Consider the following 22,037-nt stretch of genomic DNA (forward strand, 5'->3'; position numbering starts at 1 on the left):
ATTTTGCTTTTTTTCTTGACTTCACTGCAGTGCATTTCAAGTCTAATTTCTGTGATAATTAAAATGGGAATATGAGAATCTTTGCACCACTTTTTTTTCTTGCTCCAGTTTAATTCCATTGACTTGTTGCTAATTTACACTGGCATAAATGTGAGACTACTGGGCTCAGCAGTTCAGCACGTTGAGATCAAAACCTTTTAAAACCTTTCACTGACAGAGAACACTTGAAATGGCAGATGCTGAGTATTTGCATTGTTAATGGCTTTAAAAATGTGATAGTTGTATATAAATACTAAAAGAGAAGTTATACATCCACACATCAACTGAAATTAGCATTCTGAAATTTGCAGTCCACCAAAAGAATGTCAGTAGATGGTCATGAATATTTGTGTTACTCACTGTTACCTGAAGATTTGTGGTCTGGAACCTGCATCTGATGCAACACAGATGTGTTCCCTTGCAAATACTTCAAGTCTTTTCTGCACCTGGGCTCTCCTAAGGTCACAAATTACGATCATAGGCACTTCCCCCCCATTTTGCTTATAATGAGTTTGTACCAACAGTCCATTTTAAATAATCACAAACAAAACATGAAGAGTATCTGTGTGATGAAGTTAAGCAATCTATCACTCACTAATGGTTACCTACATATTTAGGCAAGAAATAAAACCACACTTTTTTTCTGTTTTTTTTAACCATTCTGTAGGATTCTTGCATATCTCTTTCACTGCCAGCATCTTACTGGAAGCATAATGGGAAGGGGACTTCTCACAGGTTTTACAGCTGTGGCTAAAAGCAGAAGAGCCTAATAGGAAAGACTAGGCTAGTAAGGTTTGAAGTCACATTTGTAGTCCCAGATGAATCAGAGGCACTTGTGGAGAAGCACCTGGTGATGATCTGAATTTAACCAAAATTCTAAACATTTGATTTAGCTCATGTACTGATACTGGTCGTAAGTACCCTTTTTCTTCAAAACACAATATTTAACTTAATTTTAGAATATTACTTGGTATCAGTTTTTTAATTGTGACATTATATTCCAAGCAGGTAGTAGATGAAGATGCCAGTGGGGCTGGGCTCTGTTTTCTTCAGATGACAAGGAGAGAGGAAATTTGTACACTGAAAATTCAGTTTCCTGGTGTAGCATAAACTACAGCCAAAGACTTAAAAAACAAACTTAGATTACTCATCTCTTTTGAAATCACTTGAGCTGTAAACATGAGGTTGAATGTTACTCAATGAGGGTCTGCAGTACAGTGAATTTCCAAATCTCATGCTTGCCATACACTGGTGGTGCTATATGACTTCAGTGATGGGATGCTGATTTGGAAAACCGGGTGAAAATTCTCAGTAAAGAAGCAAATCAAGTATGATAAAGTGGGATCTCACTATGACCACAAGATAGGAATATGTTTTGTGTGACTGTAAACGTTAACTAAAAAAACTCAAAATGCCTCATGAGCTGGTCATCTATAAGCAGCCTGAGTTTTGTTGTATTTTTTTTTAAGGTTTTACTTTAGGATGTCCAAGAAGTGTTACTGTGTGCAGTGTGATAGGAACTAGAGACTTCTGTCCCTTTTGTTGTAAGCAAAAAGCTGGTATGTATCAAAATGAGTTTCTACCAAATACCAAAGGAGTTTCTTCCACATAGTGACTTAACTGAGACTGATTTTTCAAAGGAAGTTTTTTTTTTTAAATCCCTATAGTTTTCTGCTCTGTTGTTTCTTTAAAGATTTCAGTTTTCACTAGAACTTGAATGGTCTCAACCTGTCTATGGCTTTTTGCTTATCTGGCCAAAGAAAAGAAACTCAGGATTTTGTGTGGCTAATGGCAATTAACCAGCATAATTTGGAGCTTATTTGTTTCAGGGTCAACAAAATCAATTTTACTTTAAAAATAGAAACACCTAAAACTAAAATTGTAAAAAAAAAAAAAACCACCCAAAAAAGGACAAATTACATCAGGCAGGTGTGTGTTGAGAGATTATACAAACAAGTTATTTAAAATCTGGCTGGCAAGCCATCTACCTATGGGTCAGACCATTTGCTAATGGTATTCTCCTTACCAGCCTCTCATTTTAGCTTTGCCTGTCTAAGGGAAATGAGGCTGTATGACACCAGGATGGAAAACTTGCATAGTCCCCCAGTTTACAAGTTTTCTGTTGCCTATGGATCAAGGGAATATTTGCCCTCAAAATGAGTACTTAAGCAAGTTGTGTGGTTTGGTTATTTTTGTTTTGCTTTTGTGGTTTGTGGGGTTTTTAAAATTCCTTTGGAAACACAGAGACGCAATTTGTGTGTAACACTCATGTTCATACAATGGCCATTTGATCAGAGACCCTGTTGCAGTGCTGTTCTTTGAAAAATGTGTTGTAAGTGGCTCTGGTTTTTTGTTTTCCATTTACTGCCAACCTGTGTTGGATCACATAGCTCTGGAGGAAAAAAACCATATATTTTAATTCAGACTTTGCTTGGCATTTAAACCTCTTCTGTTTTGACTTTCAGTTTGAGGCAGTCCTTAGACATGTGCTTGGGCTGAGCTTGGTCTGGTGGATGCACAAGGCTGTGCTCATCTTCAAAGTTTCTCAGCACAAGCTGAGGCAAGTGTTGCCTGAACTCATAGGGCTCTCTTGCAATGGTTTTGGCTGGGAGGGAGTCTGTGCCACAGGGATCCTTGACCCTCCTTCCCAACTTAGATCTCATGTGCTTAGTTGTAGAAGATTTGCTGCTGGGCCCCACTCTGCTGCCCAGTGAAGCTGTGGCAGGGCTCACTGGTGGTGGGTGGGGTGTCACTGCAGGGGGAAGGAAGGGCCTGTAGTGACAGAGAGATGGTGCCTTTCCTCTGCTGGGGCCACATTAATGCAGCAGTGTGGCCCCAGCTGTTCTTTTTAAACAGCTTTATTTGTATTTTTTTTCCTCCCATGGAGTAAGCTGCCCAGATTTGCAGTTTATAAAACTGGGACAGCCTAGCAGGGGATAGGGCTGTCCACGCACCATCTTCAGGGGATAATAATATCTGTCAGGGAATGGCTGTGATGACAACTGCGGAGAAAGGTGAATTGCTGTGTGCATGTGCCCACGCAGTAAACAGTTCCCTTAGAGACAGAAGGAAGGGGAAGCCTCCCAAACTGGGCGCTGCCTTGTGCTGAGCTCTGGACAATGTGCTCCTGTAAACTCTTCACCTCAGTATTGTTTACAGAGGAGGAGAGCTGCAAGAATTGGTTTAAATAAATAAACAGCACTCACAAGGATCCTTTCAAGCTCCAGGTTTGCAGCTAGAAGTAAAATATTGTGGATAACAAAAAGAGATTGCTCTCCTGCGAGCAGTGTTTTTCTTCTTGCTCTGTGGCTCTCTCTTTGTACCAGACACCCAAGCGCGACTCCTCCCATTTCTTCATTTCTCTGTCCCTGCTGGTCCCACAGAGCTGGGGTTAGCTGGTGCTGGGGGCACGCTTCAGGGGCTGCCTGTTTGGACGTGGCTCTCCCCAAGGGAGTGGATTGGTGGGGTGAAGTGAGAGAGGGCAGAGCTGTGGTACTGTGGGTGTTTGAGGGTTTGTGAATGTAGCTGTTGGATGGGCAGTGGCTGCTGTACAAAACCTTCTGCTGGTTTGTACCCTCACCAGGGGCTTTCAGAGGGAAAGATTTTTTTTTTCCCCTGTATATTTTTAAGTGATGTATAGGGAAATATTAAAAAAAAAACCCAAACACAATTTGAAACAATCTTTGTTCCTTGTGTTCTGTTGAGGCCTTGGAGGCAAAGAAGAGCAAATAGCCCTGAGCCTGCTCAGCTGTGTGAGTACAAGTGTCTTTAGAAACCCACAGGTTCAACATAACCCTATTTACTTGTTGCTCACGGGATGGCTGATGCTCTCTTCCCCTACCTGTTTTGCAGTGTTCCAATGGGCATTCAAAGTAAGAATTGCAAACTTGTGCAGATAGAAAGGAAGACTGGATTGCCTGGGGAAGACTATAACAGCATAGCTGTCAGTTTTTCACATTTCCTCAGTCTTTAAAATTGTGAGTTTGGTCCTGTGTCTTTCTTTTGCAGAAGTGGTGTATGCACGTGCATCGTACATACGTGTGTGTATGTGTATACTTCTCTGGCAGCCACGCAGACCTGAATACTTGCCTTTCAAAGTACTTTCCAGTCTCTGAACTGCAGCAGAGATACCTAATATTATTATTCTATTTGGTCACTATTACTGGGTACCACCACATATCCCTGGTGCTCTTACAAACCGAGCCATTTGAATTTTTCCGTCACAATTGATGTTTTAAATACTCAATACAGAAAAATCTCAGCTGTGAAATAGCTTGGAGAGTGTCGCTAGGAGTTAGATGACTTAATCAGTATGTTTTAAACAAATCTTTGAAAGAAAATAGGAGAGGCACAAGACATTAGAGAGTCAGGAATATATTTTTCTTTTAATATGGTGATAGGACCAAATTTAAATGAGGAAAAACTGGGACTGTAAGTCATGTTTTTACAGAAGATACTGAACTGATAAAAGCAGGAGGAAGATTGTATTTGTTAAAAGCCTTTGGTATCTTGAAAGTGATATACATCATTCCATTTCTCAGCTTTCACTCTTGTCTAAACAATTTAAAGACAAAAACTAGACCATCTATTTTGTGTATACATGTGGTTATCTATTTAGCCATACACATCAGAGTGTGCACATCTGTATATGCCCCATAGGGCTGCTTTTAGAATGCTTCTCAGTGATTTTCCCCCCCTGAACTCCTGGATTTCAGTGTTTTACCCCCTACTTTAAAAAAAACAAGAGATTAAGCAGGACCCATTATTTTGACATTAAATGCAAGCCCTAAACCGTTGCTAGGATACAGGATGTGGCACTACAATATTGCTGTGGTGTAGGGTTATATTGTCTTAAGTGTGGGGAGCAGGCCATATTATAAATCTCAGTGAGTTGATAGAAGAGATAACAATTGCTGCTCTTACTCTGTAATTAAAAGGAAGGGAATGTGTACAGAACAATTTGGTCATATACTCCTTTTTTATTTGGACAGTAAGTGAAGCACTATCAATAAGCAATTTCATTACAGTCTGTATGGGTTTTGTCTACTTTCATTTTCTATCTGCATTAATTTAGAGTAACTCTTGGGGTTTGTTATTGATTGACACCAGTGTAGGCAATGCTAAAATTCATCTTTGATGTCAGACCTGTTAATTTTCTCTCTTTATTTTTCTTTTGTGAAGAAATTAAGAGAAACTTAGCTTCTGATTTCAGCAGTATTAATTCAGGTCTGCTTTCTTACACTTTCTGTGGGGCTCAAATAAGCTGCCAAGTTGGAATGTTGTGGGCAAAATAAAGTGGTTTTGTTGTAGACTTGAGGGGGTCATATAATTGTTTGGGATGTCACATCTAAATTGGCTCAGGCACAGTGTCTAAGTGAGCCAAATCTAGTGCCTGTGTGACCATGCAAAAGAGAAGCGGATGTTTTCATTACTTGTAATTTGTTTTGTCTTTTTAGGATGGGAAAAAAAACCAAACAAGCCACAAACATACAAAATGCCCCCCATGCCTCTCCAAACACAGCAAAACAGAGATTCCTTTCTTTTATTGTTTCTTTTAAGTGCAAGTGAGTTGTGTTGGGGAATGGCAGTGGTTGATATGCAGCCCCTGCACGCAGTTGGCACTCACAGAGCAGCTGGCTGATGCAGAGTGAAAGCCTGCACTCTGCTGTAGAGCTGGAGCCTCTAGCACTGAGGAGAAAGAAAGACCTCTGCCTGCACGGGTGGCACCCAGGGGCAGCTGCAGGTGGAATGTGAGCACAGCCACCCCCTGGACAGGCTGTCCACTAAGTGCACAGGGTGCCGGATAAGCACAGCAGCCTCCTCGCCCATGAAAATTAGGGATTTTCGTAGGTAAGGATGCTGCCAGTGACTCTTGGCTTCCTCACTACTGGAGACAAATCATGGGCTGTGCTCCATGGGTCTCAACCCAGATACAAAAAGACTTTTCAATGCACTTTATGCAAGTGTGTTTGTCCTTATCACAAATGCCATTCTAGGGGACAGGACAGCTGATATCTCAGAAAAGTTAAGTTGGGGATGGAAGAATTGTAAATGTGTTCATTGGGGCCCAAATAACATGTGTTTGGATGGAGCACAACTGTGGGCCAAACTGGTGCTAGAAAACAGGTTACTGCCTTCTAGAGAGGTGATGTGAGCTTTGCCACTTGAAATGGGTGCAGTGAGTGCAGTTCTGGGGGTGGTGAGGCTGTGCTGAGACCACTGGTCAGAGCAGAGGGCAGCACTAGCTCAGAGCAGCAGAGCTGCTTCCAGCAGGTTCTCTGCCCTTGCTCCTGCAGCCACTGAGGTGCATCCTCTTTGGGAAGCACAACAGGTGTAAGAGGCAAGGACCACGTGCTCCATGCTTCTGCAGCCCAACCTGCCAGTTAATGGCTGATGCTATTCCATAGCCAGCAAATATCCAGCCCCTGACTGATAGAGAGAAGATTAGCAATTATTTTAGGGTCATTTTAGTCGAACAATTAAATACCTCCATACCTATTTAATCACACCTGTGTAAATATCAAATTAATTCTTGTGAAATCTCTTTTAAGATGTTAGCTTTGTCTTCCCAATTTTATGCATAAAGACATGTAGGTTCACACCTTGGCTAACAGACAGCTGAGAAATCAGATTTTGGTTTCAGGGGCCTACTAATTCTCTGTTTTCAGGACACTGATTTTGAAGTCCAACTATGAACTTAATAAAAATGAAGTTAGAGGTGCAATAATAGAAGTGGAAAACAGTCCACATGTTTTGGCTAAAAAGCCTTCCCCAAGGTCAAAAAGAGAACCAGTAGCAGAGCCAGGAATAGAACTGTTATCTCCCAGGCCTTTTTCTTTTGCTTCTGTCCCAAAAGACACTATGAAAGGTACAATATCCATTTGACAAATTGCACAGTTATGTGATGAATTGCATTTTTAATGCACATTTTATGGCCTCTTTTGGCCACTTCCTACTAATCTGTCTTTCCTGGGGTATGTTCTTAACACTCCACAGCTCTCAGTGGCTATTAGACAACAACACAAAAATGTTCTTCTCTCCCAAAAGTAGAATTTACCACAACTTCTCTGGTCTGAAGCAGAGGCCTTGAAATATCCCAGCCTGCTCAGGTGACAGGTTTAAGGCCTGACTGCCTTCAGCCTAAGGGGGTAGGAAGTAAGAGGTGTATGGCAAAAGGAGATGGGAATTCCTAATTTCTCCTTAAAAATATAAATTCCTTCTCCTTCTGCCTGTTTATAAGGTCTGGTATTTATATATAGTTTTGTGATTCAGTACTAAATGTAATCTAGACTTTTTTTTCAAAAGATTTGTGTCCTTCAGCCAAAGGGTTGCCTCTCATTACCCCTGTCAAATCTGTAGCAATCAGCAGGTTACCAATTGCTTCTTAACTTCATGTATATAATGTTCCCACATATATGCATGCACACACTGAACTACCAGGAACATGAATATTCAGAATATAAAATGGCTATTTACTGTGATTCTAGCTTCTTGGACTTCTTGAGGTAAATAAGAATGTACTGTGTTGCAGAATAAAGTGACTGGACTGGGGCCCAAGTTGCTGGGACAGGTATGGGCTTATGCAAAGGAAGAGCCTCCAATCAGGATAGCTGGTGACCAAAAACCAAGTGGTTACCTTTATTCTAAATTAACACTGTGACTGCACCTAATTTGCAGCAAACCTGATGACCCTCTTTGCTCTCCATCTTTCTCCCTAGAAGATTGGGAGAAATAAACTTGTTACCACATCAGCTTTATCCTCCTGCCTTTGGCATTTTATATTGTGTTTCAGAAAACATGAACCATGAAAAAAAAAATCATGTTGATTTTTAAATATGAAACTATGTGGACAATATTATTGCATTTCTTGAAATGTGTCCAGAATTCAAACCTGGAGGCAATAGACGTTTGAGAGTGAAATTGGCCCCAGCCAGTTAATAAATTCTGAGCAGAGATGCATAAATCAGCGAGAGTATTTCAAACTTTTTTTTTTTTTCCAAAGGGTGGGCATGGGAGAGGGAAACGTCTTTGGAGAATTGTTTTCTATCAGTTCAGAAAATAGAGAAAAGAATTCAGCAATACCCAGTGCTGGTTAGCAGATTGTCATTTTTGGGTTTGATGTTCCTGGGTTTAATTGTCTTTCATGTGAACAATGGCAGGAGCTCTCTAGTGTGCCATGCGAGCATGATAAAAGGGGGCCGTTCTTGCATAGCAATGCCTTTTTTTTATTATTAGCGTAAAAAATTAGCAAGCTGGAAGTCGTTAGAAGGAGTTCCATTGGCATTAATTGTAATGCAGCCTGAATTTGTTTGCAGACCAGTGCGGCAAGACAATAGCAGCGGGGGGAAAAAGCAATATTAATAGCCTTTTACTTATTGTATCATTTTAGTGAGCCTTAATAAGGTGTCTGCTGTCAACTGGAATTTATTAAAATAAAAAAAAGACATGGTAGTTGATGTATTGCAGTAAGTATGGATGAGAGCTCAACTTGATTAATGTCTGAGTTGGCTTTTTAAGGCATTTTAAAAAGGCTTCTTAACTGGGTCTTAAGAGACTGGCACAAGCCCACTGTAAACTACCTCATTGCAGTTGGAAAACAGCCTGACAGCTGCTGATGTCTCCTGTGGCTTTGCTTTTTTTTCTGATCAGAGAAAACTGAAGTAATATAGTCCTCGTCAATAATTGCAGTGCTTAAAAATCTTATAAAGGGATTTCTATTCTTCCCTCCGGAGATAACTTTTCAAAGGTTAAATTAGTTTTACTTGTGTGTACTTCAAATATCTCAGCTCCCAATAAGGATCAAGTTTTGTTTTAAATAAACTGCTCGTTTGTGAGCTGCATTGGATTAGCACCTTGCTGAATACCTTCTCTTTCAGCATGAGATGGACACTACAAAGCACTTGTTTTAAGTCTAGCTGGAGTCTCCCAAAAACGCTCAAAATATCAACTCATTTGGGCTAGTTCAGTTCAGAGAGGGGCCCTGTCTTTTGTTATTCTGAGTGTGAACACCTGAATTTATCAGCTTTGCTGTGCCATCTTACTACTCAACTTTAAGTAGTGGAGGGAAATGGGAATTAGAGACCCAGCTTATCTTTTTGACTTCGGTGTGGTTTCAAGAAGGTGTCAGCCTAAAATATTCTGTGTAGGTGTTTCTCACCCTGCCAAAATGCCAAAGCATGTGTGATAACAGGAAGACCCTAACATATGAGGGGGCTGGTTTATTTGGATTATGAGGAAACAGTTTTGAGGAAGTATGGCTTGTGAAACAATAGTATTTCTGTAACTACACGTTGTCTTTTTCCTTCACCTGCCTGTCTTGTCCTGGATCAAAACCCCAAGTGTTTTGGGGCTGCATAGAGTGGTCACTTGTGCTTGCCTTGTGTTGCATTTGTATTTGCCAGGTAGTCTGTGGACATGCAGACAAATGCCTTGTGAAGAGCAGATGGAGGTGTCCCCTATAGAAATTGTTCAGTTAGTCTGAATTAATATGTTCCATACTTTCAGCTGGGGTCACCATGAGCATGAGGTATAAGGTGAAGTGACAGTGTCTAGTTCTGTTAAACATTTCCAGATCTTTCCATACCCTGTTCTCCATAAGTGCTGCAAATGTCATCCAAGTAGATATCAAAGTCAAAGGGAGGGAAACAGACTCTTAATTTGTTACAGTGCCATGTTGTCCTTCCTGATAGTTCTGGGCCTTTCCCAGAGGAAGTGCTCATGCTTCATTAAGGATGTAAGCTTTATTAGGATAGACGTCATCAGGTTCAAGTGTTAGGAAAAGTCACTGCTTGTTAACAAAGGCCGTGGCCTTGGATAATGCAACTGTTCTCCTTACTGAGGGCTGTAAGCCAGTGTGGGTGATACTGTTCTCCTTGTATTTTTTTTTTTTAATTTTTAAAAACATCCTGATCCTGCTTGGAGATCTTATGTGATGCCATTCTCCTTTTCCAAAGGCTGAAAAGGAGAGCTTGAGTCCTCTGTTTTCAGTAAATTCAATCACTCACCAGAGAAAAAGTCTACCTGAAATTATTTCAGAAATCTGTGTGTAACTAACAGTCAGTTAACCCACAGCCTGCCATATTATAACAAATATTATTTCCTTTAAGATTTCTTCTTTGGGTTTCAAATAGAAGAAGTGCAGCAGCACAGCATTTGCACTAGCAAGATTTTTTTTTGCCTTTTCCTTTCTGGTAGGATTGCTATTGAATTAAATTATTATAGGGCTCATATAAATATGAGTTTCAGTTTCTTTTTACATTAGAAGTGTGAACTTCTACTTCTTTCTATGCAGGCTCTCTTCTACATGGGAGATGGAACTGTGGTGTGATATTTCCTGTTGCTTTTTCCTGTCACCTTTATTTTTTCCAGCAGCACTTCCTTCTCCAGTAGCTGTTAGGTAAAACTTTTCTTTCTTCTGTTCTCTGTCAGCAGCTGGGAAGAAACTTGAATGAATTGATAATGATGCAGCATTGCATTAATTGCAGTTCCCACTCCTTCTTTAGCCCATTGGCCTCTCATTCTTTCTTGTTCAAAGCAACACTCCAGTAGCTCTAATATGCATTGAGGATAATATTTAAATATAGGCATCTTAGATATTTACTCTTCTGTTTACACCTGTGGCAGATACTGCAGTGGTCCAACATATCTGTGATTTGTGGAAAAACCCCCTGCTGTCCTAATGATTTCTTTATTTAGCCTAACTCACAGTTTACATAATAATTCACTCCCAGGTATGATTCACCTCAAGTCATTTTCTCCTCATCTCCTCCTCACCTTCATTTTTAGGCACAGACAGTTTGAAATCTGTTCCTGAATATACCCAAAGGTTGCAAGCACTTGAAAGCTAAGTGTGGATTCTGATCAAAATTTTACAAATGGTTTCCATTTTATTAAGGAGTCAGATTGAAGACCATTAATAAAATGGAAACTCTGCAGCTTAATCTAACCTTGATATATTTCCAGCCTAATGCATCTGCTTATAGCCCTGTCACCGCTGGATCTGAGCACTGAGAGCATTGTTGAATACATTTTCATACCTTTGCATTTTTTCCCCCCCATCTCAAGACAGGCCAATTCTCCACTGTTCAGGCATCTTTCTTTCTCCCCCTGACTCTGGCTGTGATTAGAGGAGCAGTGCCAGCCTTTATTTGATACCCTGTTTGCTGCTAAGTGTGTAGTTTGTTTAGAGGAAGAGGAGTGCTGCAGACGGGACACTGAGCTTGTGGCAGATGTTGGAGGTGGGCAAGACCAGGTGCCACACTCCTTAGCTGCCTGCGCAGAAACTTGTGCTGCTGAGCAGCTCCACAGGACAGCCCCTGTCCAAACAGACAACAGTGGTGGGGTGACCAGGCAGGATTCTGCAGGCCTGACATTCATTTCACAGAATTCACATTGCCCACCACCTTTTGTCTCTGCTGAAGCTTCTGCTTTACCACGATATTGATGTGGGGCCTTGTGTGTGCTGGTGGCTTTGCTTCCTCCCACCCAAAAATTCAGCTTTTCCATTTGATGTACAGTGGTGACCTCAACTTCTTGGGCTGCGGGTCAGCTGCAAATCTGAATGAATGGATTTATCACTGAATTGTGAGTCATCCCTGAGTGATAACTACCACACAACTACAAGATACTGATTCAGTGTTTGAGGATGATGGCAAACTTGCTTGCACTTGCAGTTTCTGAGGTGTGTGCCTGAAAAAGCCCCATTTCCTCTTTTGCTCAGGTACCCTTTCAAAGCCTGGTGCAAAGTCCTTTCAGTGGCACCAAAAGAGGACTCGTCTCTCACCGCATCAGAGCACAAATCTCAGATTCCCTCTCCTGAAAGTGGCCTCTAGTTATTACACGAGTAAAATAGAGACGCTCTCTGCCAGACGTACACGGAGACTAGGTGTCTGTGCTGACACATCAATACAAAGAACTGTTATCAGAGGAAAATTTCTCCTTCTGAACCTGGGCTTAAACTAATATGAACAGACATATAAAGGCCCCAGTGGGTGACCTTTCTTCACATGAGAATATGTCTGCTCAGGGATTTCTTAGTTCATGTTAATTGATTGCCTGATGGGATTGATTAACTAATTGATGCACTGTGGTTTGTGATTTAACACAAAGATTGGCCTAGGGTAATCTTCAAAAGTTTTCAATATGGAAAAGATGCTTGGAAAAATCTGGCAGTGGCAATGAATCTGAGCTCAGCTCTGGTATCCTGTGTTGGGTGAACCCCATCGCTGAGGGCGTAATACTTGGCATGAGGGATGTTGTATAGGCTGGGTTTGGAGCAAAGCAAGCAGAAGAGAGGAGCAAATTTACAGCATTTTTGTTAACCTGTATTAATTTCATATACTCCTGCTTCAAATGCTTGTTAATAATTGCAGTGGGTGAAGTACCCATCCTCTCTCTTACGCTGCTGCAGGCAGAGGGAATATTGACAGGGTGTGTGCTTAAAACCAATGTCCTTTCCCCTTTTTCTGCAAGAGTGGCCTCCTAAGCGTTATTCTCTGTGTGCTTCTGCTCCCCCATCACCACCTTGTGTGGATACTCACAGAGGTTTTACCACAGAGGTGCAGGGAGAAGCAGGAAAGTCCCCTCAGGAGAGCAGCCTTGCAGCAGAGCGTACCCCTGGTGCTGTGGTTCGCACGTGCCTCTGCCTCCTAGTGAAAAGTGCCCTTTTGTGTGAGGCACCAGATCCAAAATTCAGGTCTGTTGGATAATTTTAAGAGCACGGTCCCAAGCACCTGGTGGCTGCAGTTGGAATGGTATTCCTCTTGCTTATGTAAACTTGTTTCAAAGAAATAGTGCTGTAGGCACACAGTGAGGGCGCAATGGACTTTCTGTTCGTGCTCTGGGTATTTCTTGGTGCTTGGGAGACTTGGGAAAAAAATAAATATATATATTTCCTATTAACCTGTTTTGAAAATAGTCTTCCCATATCAAAGCATGTTTAAAAAGCAGATTGCATTTGATAGCAGTAGCTAAAATGCAGTAAGAAGCAGCCTTTTGATCTGTTGCAAATAAACTCTTCTGCAGATAAATACGTTACAAGTGTATTTTTGTTCATTTGCTATCAAATTGAATAACAACCAGTGGAATTGAGTTCAACCAAAATGGGTTCATATCAGACTTTGAATACATACTTTTAAATATTAAAAGATAATGATTTGTATGGCATTGTTATATAATGCGTTTCTTGTCTTCTCTTGTGTGCATGTGACAAATTCCAGTCGATAAGCCCAGGACTCTGGAGTCAGTTGTCTGGCTAGTTATTAAGATTAAGATAAGTGCTGAGAAGGGAACGATACAGCACATTGTACTGCCCTGCTGGGACGGGGCCACCTCGGATTCCAAGTGTAAGCAATGCATTAATTCTCCCTGGCTTATTTCAAACCCGAGGTGTACACTGTAAATATTTGGGAAATATGATGGAAAGAGTGTGGAAAGACTTTTTTTTATCTATTAAATGTTATTACTAAAAAGTGAACCTTACCTCCCCCTTGGGTCCTAATCATTATGCATCTGTAAAAACCCAAGACTAATTTTTGTTAATTACTTACGAAAAGGAACTTTTTTCTCCTTACTCAAGCCATAAAAAAGCAGACAGACGTTTGGACAGCATTATCACGAGTCACTTCATGCTGGATGTGCCACAACAATAACAACATAATTAATGCTCTCACAGCAGAGCTCAATTAGGGTCTGGGGAGGACAAGGGGGGGCAATAGGGCTGGAAGGTCTGAGCTGAAGAATGCTGATGTAAAGTTTCCTTATGGCTTCAGTAAACTTTGAATGGGCTCCAAGATGAATGCTGGTGAGATCAGGGCTTTCTGAGCGTGTTGGAGCTGTTATTGCTGGTGTCCCTGCAGGGGAGCCCTCAGGATTCCACTGTGCCTCTGCCAAAGGGGGAGAGGGAGAAAGTTTTCTGTTATTCCAAAATATTAATGAGATATTAAAAACAAGACAAATTTCCTGAAGTTCAGTTGTTATTTCTCACTAACTTAAACACGAGCTTTGCTACAAATTGGTCGTCAATGCCTTCAAGGCAGTAAAGTTTAACTTGTCTGTAAGATTGCTGGAGGAGTGACAGAAAGCAGTAATTTAGAAAGTGTATTGAAGCTGTATGCTGGGTAATATAGACCACTGGGTAGCAATTAATTTTTGTTAATGAATTTAAAACTAGATGTATGGAAGTGGTTATATGAAATGTATATGCTGCTAAACAGCTAACTAGTCCTTGGGGTCTGCATTGTCATTATCTGTAGGTAAATCATTTCAGCCAGCACCATCTAATGAGTCAAAAGCTGCTCTGAAACTGTAGCTGAGATTTGCAAGACACTTTTTGAAAAACCTTATGCCCTGCTTCAACGTGTGGCCCTTAAAATGAAACTATGTCTGCCCTCTGATTAATCGTGTCTTATGTGGAGACAGTTTATAGGTTTTATTTGTTTCAGAGGGGTTACTTCTAAACTCTAGGAATATCCCATGTTAATGGAGATGGGAAATTAAGGAACATTCAAAACCATTTAAGAAGGAGCACAACTGAAAGGTCCCCAGTGACCGCTCCTAAATCTTATGGTTCTTATGTGGTGGGAAATAGATTTAAAAATAAAATAAAATAGTTAACTGCGAAAGACTATCTGACTAAACCATACAAACTGCTTTTTCTTGAGCATCAGAAACTTCTGTTATTGAATTAGAAGCTGTCTCTTTCCTTCATATGCTTGTTAAATCATTGTGCTTCCTTAGCTCCCCTAAGGTATATGCTACGATTTCCTCTTAACCAGCAAGGAAGATAAATAGCTCCTGTATCTTTGCTGTTTACAGTTATCTTAAGCAAAACCAAAATTAAAGCAGAATCACTGCAGCATCACAGCTTCTTTACGGAGTCTTGAGTAAAAAACAAAAAGTTGAAATACCTCAGAAAGGATATATAACACATGAGATTTAAAGTAAGCATGTGTATGTAGGTTTACAACTAATCGCTAATAAGACCTCAAAAAAGTAATTAAACCAATATCTGAGCCTGATATGCTGTAACCAGATAAATGAAATGTACAGAGCGGACTGGAATATTTGGGATTCCACACTCTGTTTCTCACCTCTTTTTTCACAGCGTGGGCATTATATCATGGTTGTGTACATTCCAGTTAGCTGCGAGTGAGAAATCACCGCCGAGGTCGCTGAAATGTCAGTGCCACAGTGCTGAGGACAGAAATGGATGGAGTTCCCCGTTAAAACTCTAATTATCCAAACCCCGATGATCCAATAGGAAAATGCATGTGTCCCATATGCTCTGTACTGTGGTCTAACAGAGACCCTGCCTGGCTGAAAAGCCATACAAACAAACCTGTGTTGTAACCTATTTCAGATTTAAAACACTGACTGAATTTAGTCTCTGGCACACAAATACAGCTTTATGCTGTATATTCTTTGAATACTCTTGAAAGCAGCTATGTGGTTTTTAAGCTCTTTAGCTGAACCCTGTATGGTCTGAAATACCCAGGTAGTTAGCATTCCTGCCAGTTTGATATGATGGAGACCTTTACTTGAACTGACCTCAGAAGGAATAGAAGACTAATTGAGGCAGCCCTAGTTCTAGCTCTCTAGAGGTGCAAAATTGCAAATGGTATCTGGTGCATGCATAAAAAGGTTTACATAGTGGAAGAGGGATATAGGAAGGAAAAAACACACTTTTCTTTCTCCATGTCTCAGCAACCTATTTCCCCTTACCCCTGAAGCTTCAAAAAAAAAAAAATCCCATCTTAATGTCATAGCATGGTAAAATAATAAGCAAAATAAAAGGTTAAAAAAAATGAAAGTGTGCCTAAACAATCCAGAAGGTGAAATTGAGACAGTATTTGGGTGCCTCAGGTCTGTAATTAAAACTATCTAGATAAAAAAAAGGTATTCTGCCTCAGATTTATGCTCTGAGAATAAGAAGAAAAAGGCTGAAAGTAAAGCACAGCAAAAGAAATCAGTAATTCCGATGTATTCAACTCACCCATCAGAAGAAATGGCATTAATTCAGGTACCCAATTACTGTAATGTGGTTCAGAGCACCTCAATAGGTGTTTCAATCTCAAGCCAGGACTAACATTTGTAATCCTTTAAATGCACTTAAGAAATTGATGTTACAGCCCCACAATCTGTTAGGGGCCTTGCTTCCTGGCTGATTGCAAAGTATCCCACCATTAATTGGATCATCAGAATGTGATCCGCGTTCTGGTCCCCGGATTATGTAAGACTGACTTTGCTCTGACGCGCTGAACCAGAGGCTTCTTTTGCTGGATAGTTTGACCCTTAATGTAGATAAGTGGTATTTTTCATCAATCTTAGCTTGCATTAAAAAAGGGAAATGTCAGTTCAATGTGGGGCGTTTAACTTAATTCAACATCTTTTAATTTAATACCTTGGAAAAGTTAGTCCGTCTCCGACCTGCTGGAGACTCTGCTGATGGAATGGTTTGTGGAGCAGGGCTGGAGGCACGTCATTCCTGCTCCATAACACAGTCACATCCCAAAACTCTGTGTGTGCTTCATCCCTATGTAAAAGTGAAAAGTAGAAAAAAACCCAAAACGCCCCAAAACGAAACAGCAACAACACCCTCCCTCAAAATGGTAACCTGGCCATGCTTTTTCAGTAATGCGTTTCCTCAGCTCCTTTGGACTGTTCCCTAATGACTGCTCTACATGCCTGAAGGAAAAGAGGCAAAAAAAAAATTAATTCAGTGTTTATTACCCTGTTTATTTTCTTGAGCTTCAGGTTTTCTTGATTTTTTAAAAACTTTTTTATTTTTTGAATCAGAGTGCTTTGATTAATTGGCTCAATATTCTTAACATGCTTTAGTGCTGCAATAAAGGCTGGTCTGAAAATCCTCTACATAGACTAGACTAAACCTAAAATCCTGCTGAAAATAATGGGACATTTTTTTCTAATAAAAGGAGGCTTTATGTAAAAAGAAAAATATTAGCAGAATAGGAACAGGACATGTCGTAACACCTTTTTTTCCCCTTTCTTTTTTTCGTGTTCTGCATCATAAAAGCCCTCCTAGTGCTTCTTTCCCTGATATTGAGTGTGTTTATCCCAGTGGTACAGACAGAAGTTCAAAGGCGACTGCAAGGTTGCTTTTTTTTTCTTTCGTCCCAATGAAAATAGTAAGTATTCCACATTTCTAAGCATTGCAACAGGCATCAGATTGATCTGAGTCTTACCATGGCTTTGGGAAAACCATTATGGGTATGGTGTCTCTTGGGCTTGTGATTGTTAGGAGTGAAGATGTTGAGGTGAAGAGAATAACATCAGGTATCATGACCAGGACTTGATGTTTCTCATGGAACTGATGCTTAATAATCTTGGGTATGGCAATGATTTCAGTAAAATTAATATTCACTATCTACGTAATTTTATGTATAGATATGTATATATATGTGTGTGTGTTTGTTTGTTTGTTAAAAATCACAGGTGGAATCTCATATTTTTGGTGTCTCAGAGAAAGAGCAACCTGTTTTTATCTGTGTCACACAGAGGCAGAAGCTCATGGAGATCATTTGCAGCCAAAGCTGTCTGACTTAGGTCTCCATTCTTTCCATTCTTTTGTTTTCTGTCAAGATCTCAGTCTCATTTTTCCAGCTCTGCCCTGTCCCACTTCTTTTGCAAGGCCTTCAAATATAGTGCTAAACTGTGGGCACATAGTGCTGAGGCACAGCAATGGTGAGGAGGTGGTTGGACCTCATGTTTCATTGTCATCTTCTGGTAGGCTGTGGAGACTTTTTCTGAGACATCTTTAGAACTTTATAGGTTGAGGAAAAAAAATGCTTTTGAGGCAACACATTTATTTTGTGAGAAATGTTTGATCCCAAGGAGCAGCAGATGGAAGACTGTGGCTCTTGAATTTCTTCCACTGTCCTGCTGGTCAGGACCTGTACAAAGTCTGCCATGTAGGGAAAAAAAGATAAAAATTTTGAGGCGGAGTTTAAATGTGAGGTTTGGGACAGTCTTGTTAGACATCTCATCCATATGGTTTTTGGAGTTTAGGATGACACCCTGTGAGTTTCCTTAGCATGACAGGGAACACATCTCTTCATCCACACTACTTAGGTTTTGTAAATTGGCAGAATACCTAGATTAGCCTTCTCACTGGCTTCAGAGACCGTAAATACAGGTATGTGAGAAGCCTTTTGGTGGGAGATGTTTTTGTGATTTAAAACACAGACAGGAAGAGAACTGGTCTGGCATTTGGAGTGAGATGAGTTGTAAACATTAATTGTGAATTGAGCAGGAGGAGGCAGTTTCTGGTGCTGCTTTGGGGATTTGGGTCCCTGTTGCTGTTACTCATATAAAGTATGTGGCTCATACGTAAGTGCCTGACCTTGCTTGCTTTTTCCCCTCTCATTTTTTTTTCCTCTCTCCTTTTTTCCTGATATGAACTGAATAGGAAGGCAGATAGATCGAGTTCTGGTCAGCCTAGTTGGCGCTGGAGGTGATATGGTGCTACACCAGGACAGGGTCACCTTTTGGTTTAGGCTCCTGGCTGGAGCACAATGAATACATGTGCTGCCAGCAGCTCTCTGGCTGGTCCCTTTGAGCTGCAGTGTGTGTTGGTCATGGTGCTCTTCTCTCATTGCACTTGGTGCAGGAGGATCTCACCTGCAACAACAGATACCCCTGAACTGTAAATAAGAGTCCTGGATAGAGATTCCTATAAGCAGGTGACCAGCTTTCAAAAATATAATATTCTTCTATCAAGCATGTTTCATGCTACAGTGTTTGAATCTGTGTTCTCCTTTAGAGCTGCCCCCATGGAAGAGGAATGGGAGTTCCTCCTGCAGTATCATTGCTACACTAACATGTGAAGAGAAGTCTAAAGAGATATACTTAATATATTATCCATGAGGGGATTCCACTGTTTAAGCTTAAATATTTTAATGGGCAGTATTGAATATTTGGCTATGTTCAGTTTTGGCATACATAGAATCACCTTTCTTGAAGTGAGTGAAGCTCTTTCTACTTCTGCCAGACCTAAGCTTAGGTTGGAGACTTCCAGTCTCATAACTCAGCTTGTTCAACACCAATACAAAGCTCTTTTATGAGGAGAGAAATATAAAGCAATATACGCAAGTCTGTAATTACTTTGGCCACAGAACAAACATATTGTTTCTTCCTGCTTGGAAGGGCCTAACCTTCTGCAGGGAGAGTAGGATCTGTGATACCTCTGGTATTGATAGCATTCCTACAGCAACTGTGTTTTCCAGCAAGCTTTGTACTAGCATAAGACACTTCTGGTTTATTCCATTGTGTGGAGGGGAAGGGAAGCTGTTTGTAGCTCGTGGCAATGCCTTCCTGGGCAATTGATTTCAAACAGTGCATCTCAGGGTGTTTTCCTGTATGGAGTTGCACTGGAAGTGCATCACTTCCAGTCTGTTTAATTGGAGTCTTGGGTGACACTTCTTTGCTGCCTTATCCACGAATAGAAAGATGATATACATTTTGGCTTTGAGTACACTACAAGGTTGGAAAGTAAAGTTGAGTTTGCTCTGAAGCAGATATATTGGCTTCCCATGCTTTGAAGACAAATGGAGGCTCATCCATCGCTGCTACACAAGTATGCTGGTGCTGTTTCAGGCTGCTTTGGGTTAGGATTTCAGTTTGCCCTTCCTTCCTAATGGGGTCCCTTGGTGGAGAATGCCATCCAAGTGCAGGATGGATGAGGTGCCCTAAGGACCTGTATCATGCTTGCCTTTTAAGCAGTTCCTTGCTGAGCTGTGAACTGAACTTGTCTTGGAGTGCTGTTTGAGGATATGAATTCAACTTTGAGATGAAAAAACTAAACAAACGCTAAACTATGCACTAGCATATGTCAGCCTGAAAGCACACAGTGTTTGGTGGCAATATTCATATGAATCTAAAATTATTTTCTTGTAATGCTTTCAGTATTTCCCCAGAGCTCCTTTCTTTGTTCCAACTCCCTGTGGAAGAGGCTGAGAAAAATGGCTGGTGTGTTCACTCCGGCCACTGTCAGCGCCAGGCTCGCAGCAGAATTAATTCTGTCCTCCCTAATGACCATCAGATTGCCAGGGAAGGGGCCCCTCTGTCTGCAGGATCACAATAAGGAAGTTTGGTTACACAGGAAAACACACTGCAAATGCTGGAGGTTTCTGCTTGCCTGGGTGACACAGGTTTCTCTCTTGGGTGACACTTACCTGTCCCCAGGGTGGGCTGCTAGGAGCAGCTGGCATGCCTGATGCTTAGCGTGTTACTGGTTTTGGTTTTTCTTTGAAAACTTAGCCACATGTTTCCTTCATGTTGTGAGGGAAATGATTTAAAAGAAGGGGGCAGGATGAAACAAACCCATGTGCTGTGTGTCCTTTGTGATCGTGTCCTCCCCCAGGGTTCTCAGTTCCCTGAATATGTTTGTGAGACCAAGTGGGTTTCTATACATACAGAATGTTTCTTTGCATTAGGGTGCATGCTTTTTTGAGGTTGGACTGCTCTTTAAATTCAGAGTCCACCTTTCACACAGGTCCACCTGCATGCAATGCAAATATTTTTCAAGGCAGTGTTGCTTCATTTCAGCAAATTCAGACCATCTTACACAGAGGTGCAAAATTCATTCCCTGTTTCTGTTTCCCGGACTGGCACATGCTCTGAACTTTACCTGTGCAGTTAGTTGGATGCTGTGGGCAAAAATGTAGGAGAAGAGCATCCTAGAAGGGAGCACTAATCAGCAGATTCTGCTGTGTTGTGAGCAATAGCTCACATGTACTAGGGTGTGAAGCTGAGCACATCCCTTTTAAATGGTTGGTTTTGGTTTTAGTGTTGAGCCCAGCTGTTCCTTGAAACACTCTGTACAGTACAGTAATTTAGAGTGTAATGATCTCGTATAAGGAGGCAGATGTGAATCACAGGTGAACTACTTCTCAATGATGGCATGGGTGTGAGCACTCCCCCTGCCCTTCTCTTTCCCCTCCCAGTCTATCAGTCTCCTAGATTTATTTTCTCATCTCCCAGACTTATTTTCTCATCTTCCACTGCTTTTTTGCAACACAGATGGACACATTCCAGTATGAGTCTGATGAGCCTGCTGCATGGTGGTTGATCTCATTCTCAGGGTTGATTTTGTCTTTTTTCACTTTGTGTACCCTAAGAAACAGATACTGACTCAAGTAGCTTTGAATGTACCAATAATTGTATGTCATAGTGAGAAGCAAAACAGAGAACATGTCTTCACCCAAGATTTGGAAGTGGTAGGAAATGACCTCTTACCCCTCTTTTGCTTTTTAGATCTTTAGGCCCTAAGCCACCCTAAATCTACTGTCCCTATAAAAAGCTGCATTTTAAAAGGCTTTAGGAGGCTTGCTGACCTTGCAACCTACTTTGTAAGGAGTCTGCACCCACAGCTATTAAACAAAATTAATTTCAGCACTTTTAAATTGTTAATCTTGCAAAAGACAACTTGCTTGCTCTCCAGTGATCCCACAGGTCATCATTCTGTGAGCTGCAAGCCATCACCAGGGTTCATGGCTCTCAACATCGTGAGAATGCTTGTGGTCTCCCAATTGCCTTACAAAATTAATTCCTCTGCCCTCCACATTTCCTCCCCAGCAGCTCTTTGAGATCTGGGCTCTTTGTGAGCTGGTTGTGTGTCGCAGCTAATCATGAGTGGCCACACCACAGATTTCTCCCATTTTGCAGTTATTCTCTCCTATCTCAGTTGCTTCTCAACTCATGGGGATGAACTTGGGGCAGCAGGACATGAATTCAGGTAGGAAATGACAGGTCTTGTCTTCAAGGGAACTCTGAAGTTCCCTTTCAATAGGAACGCTAACACCCTGAAGTCTCTTAAGTTACATTTCCCCATATCCATGGGGCAGATGCTTGACCAGGTGTTAATTTATTTTGAATCTTCTTAAGTGTATTTGTTCTTCCTGGCCATGAAACTTGGAAATGTTGCCTTTTTTCCTCTAGGTGGGATGATGTGAATGCGCTGGGGGTGGGGGAGAAAGTGCACG

General features: G+C 41.1%; 1 protein-coding gene across 12 annotated transcripts in view; it reads left to right on the forward strand.

Annotated features, from left to right (window-relative positions):
- ESRRG (estrogen related receptor gamma) overlaps window positions 1–22,037 on the forward strand; it is a 368,263-nt gene that overhangs the window by 119,863 nt on the left and 226,363 nt on the right. Inside the window, exon 1 of one of the 12 annotated variants that reach the window (XM_054279744.1) lies at window positions 3,944–4,016. The exons of 10 other annotated variants lie outside the window; for them this stretch is intronic. The gene's annotated coding sequence lies outside the window, so the exon portion shown is untranslated. Of the gene's footprint in view, window positions 1–3,943; window positions 4,017–22,037 lie in introns of those variants that run through there. One more of the 12 variants, XM_054279750.1, reaches the window with a different exon arrangement.

Source organism: Melozone crissalis, unplaced genomic scaffold (assembly GCF_028551555.1).
Source record: "Melozone crissalis strain CALT ecotype California unplaced genomic scaffold, PUWL_Pcris_2 ptg000027l_1, whole genome shotgun sequence".
In the NCBI taxonomy this organism is placed as follows: Eukaryota; Metazoa; Chordata; class Aves; order Passeriformes; family Passerellidae; genus Melozone; species Melozone crissalis.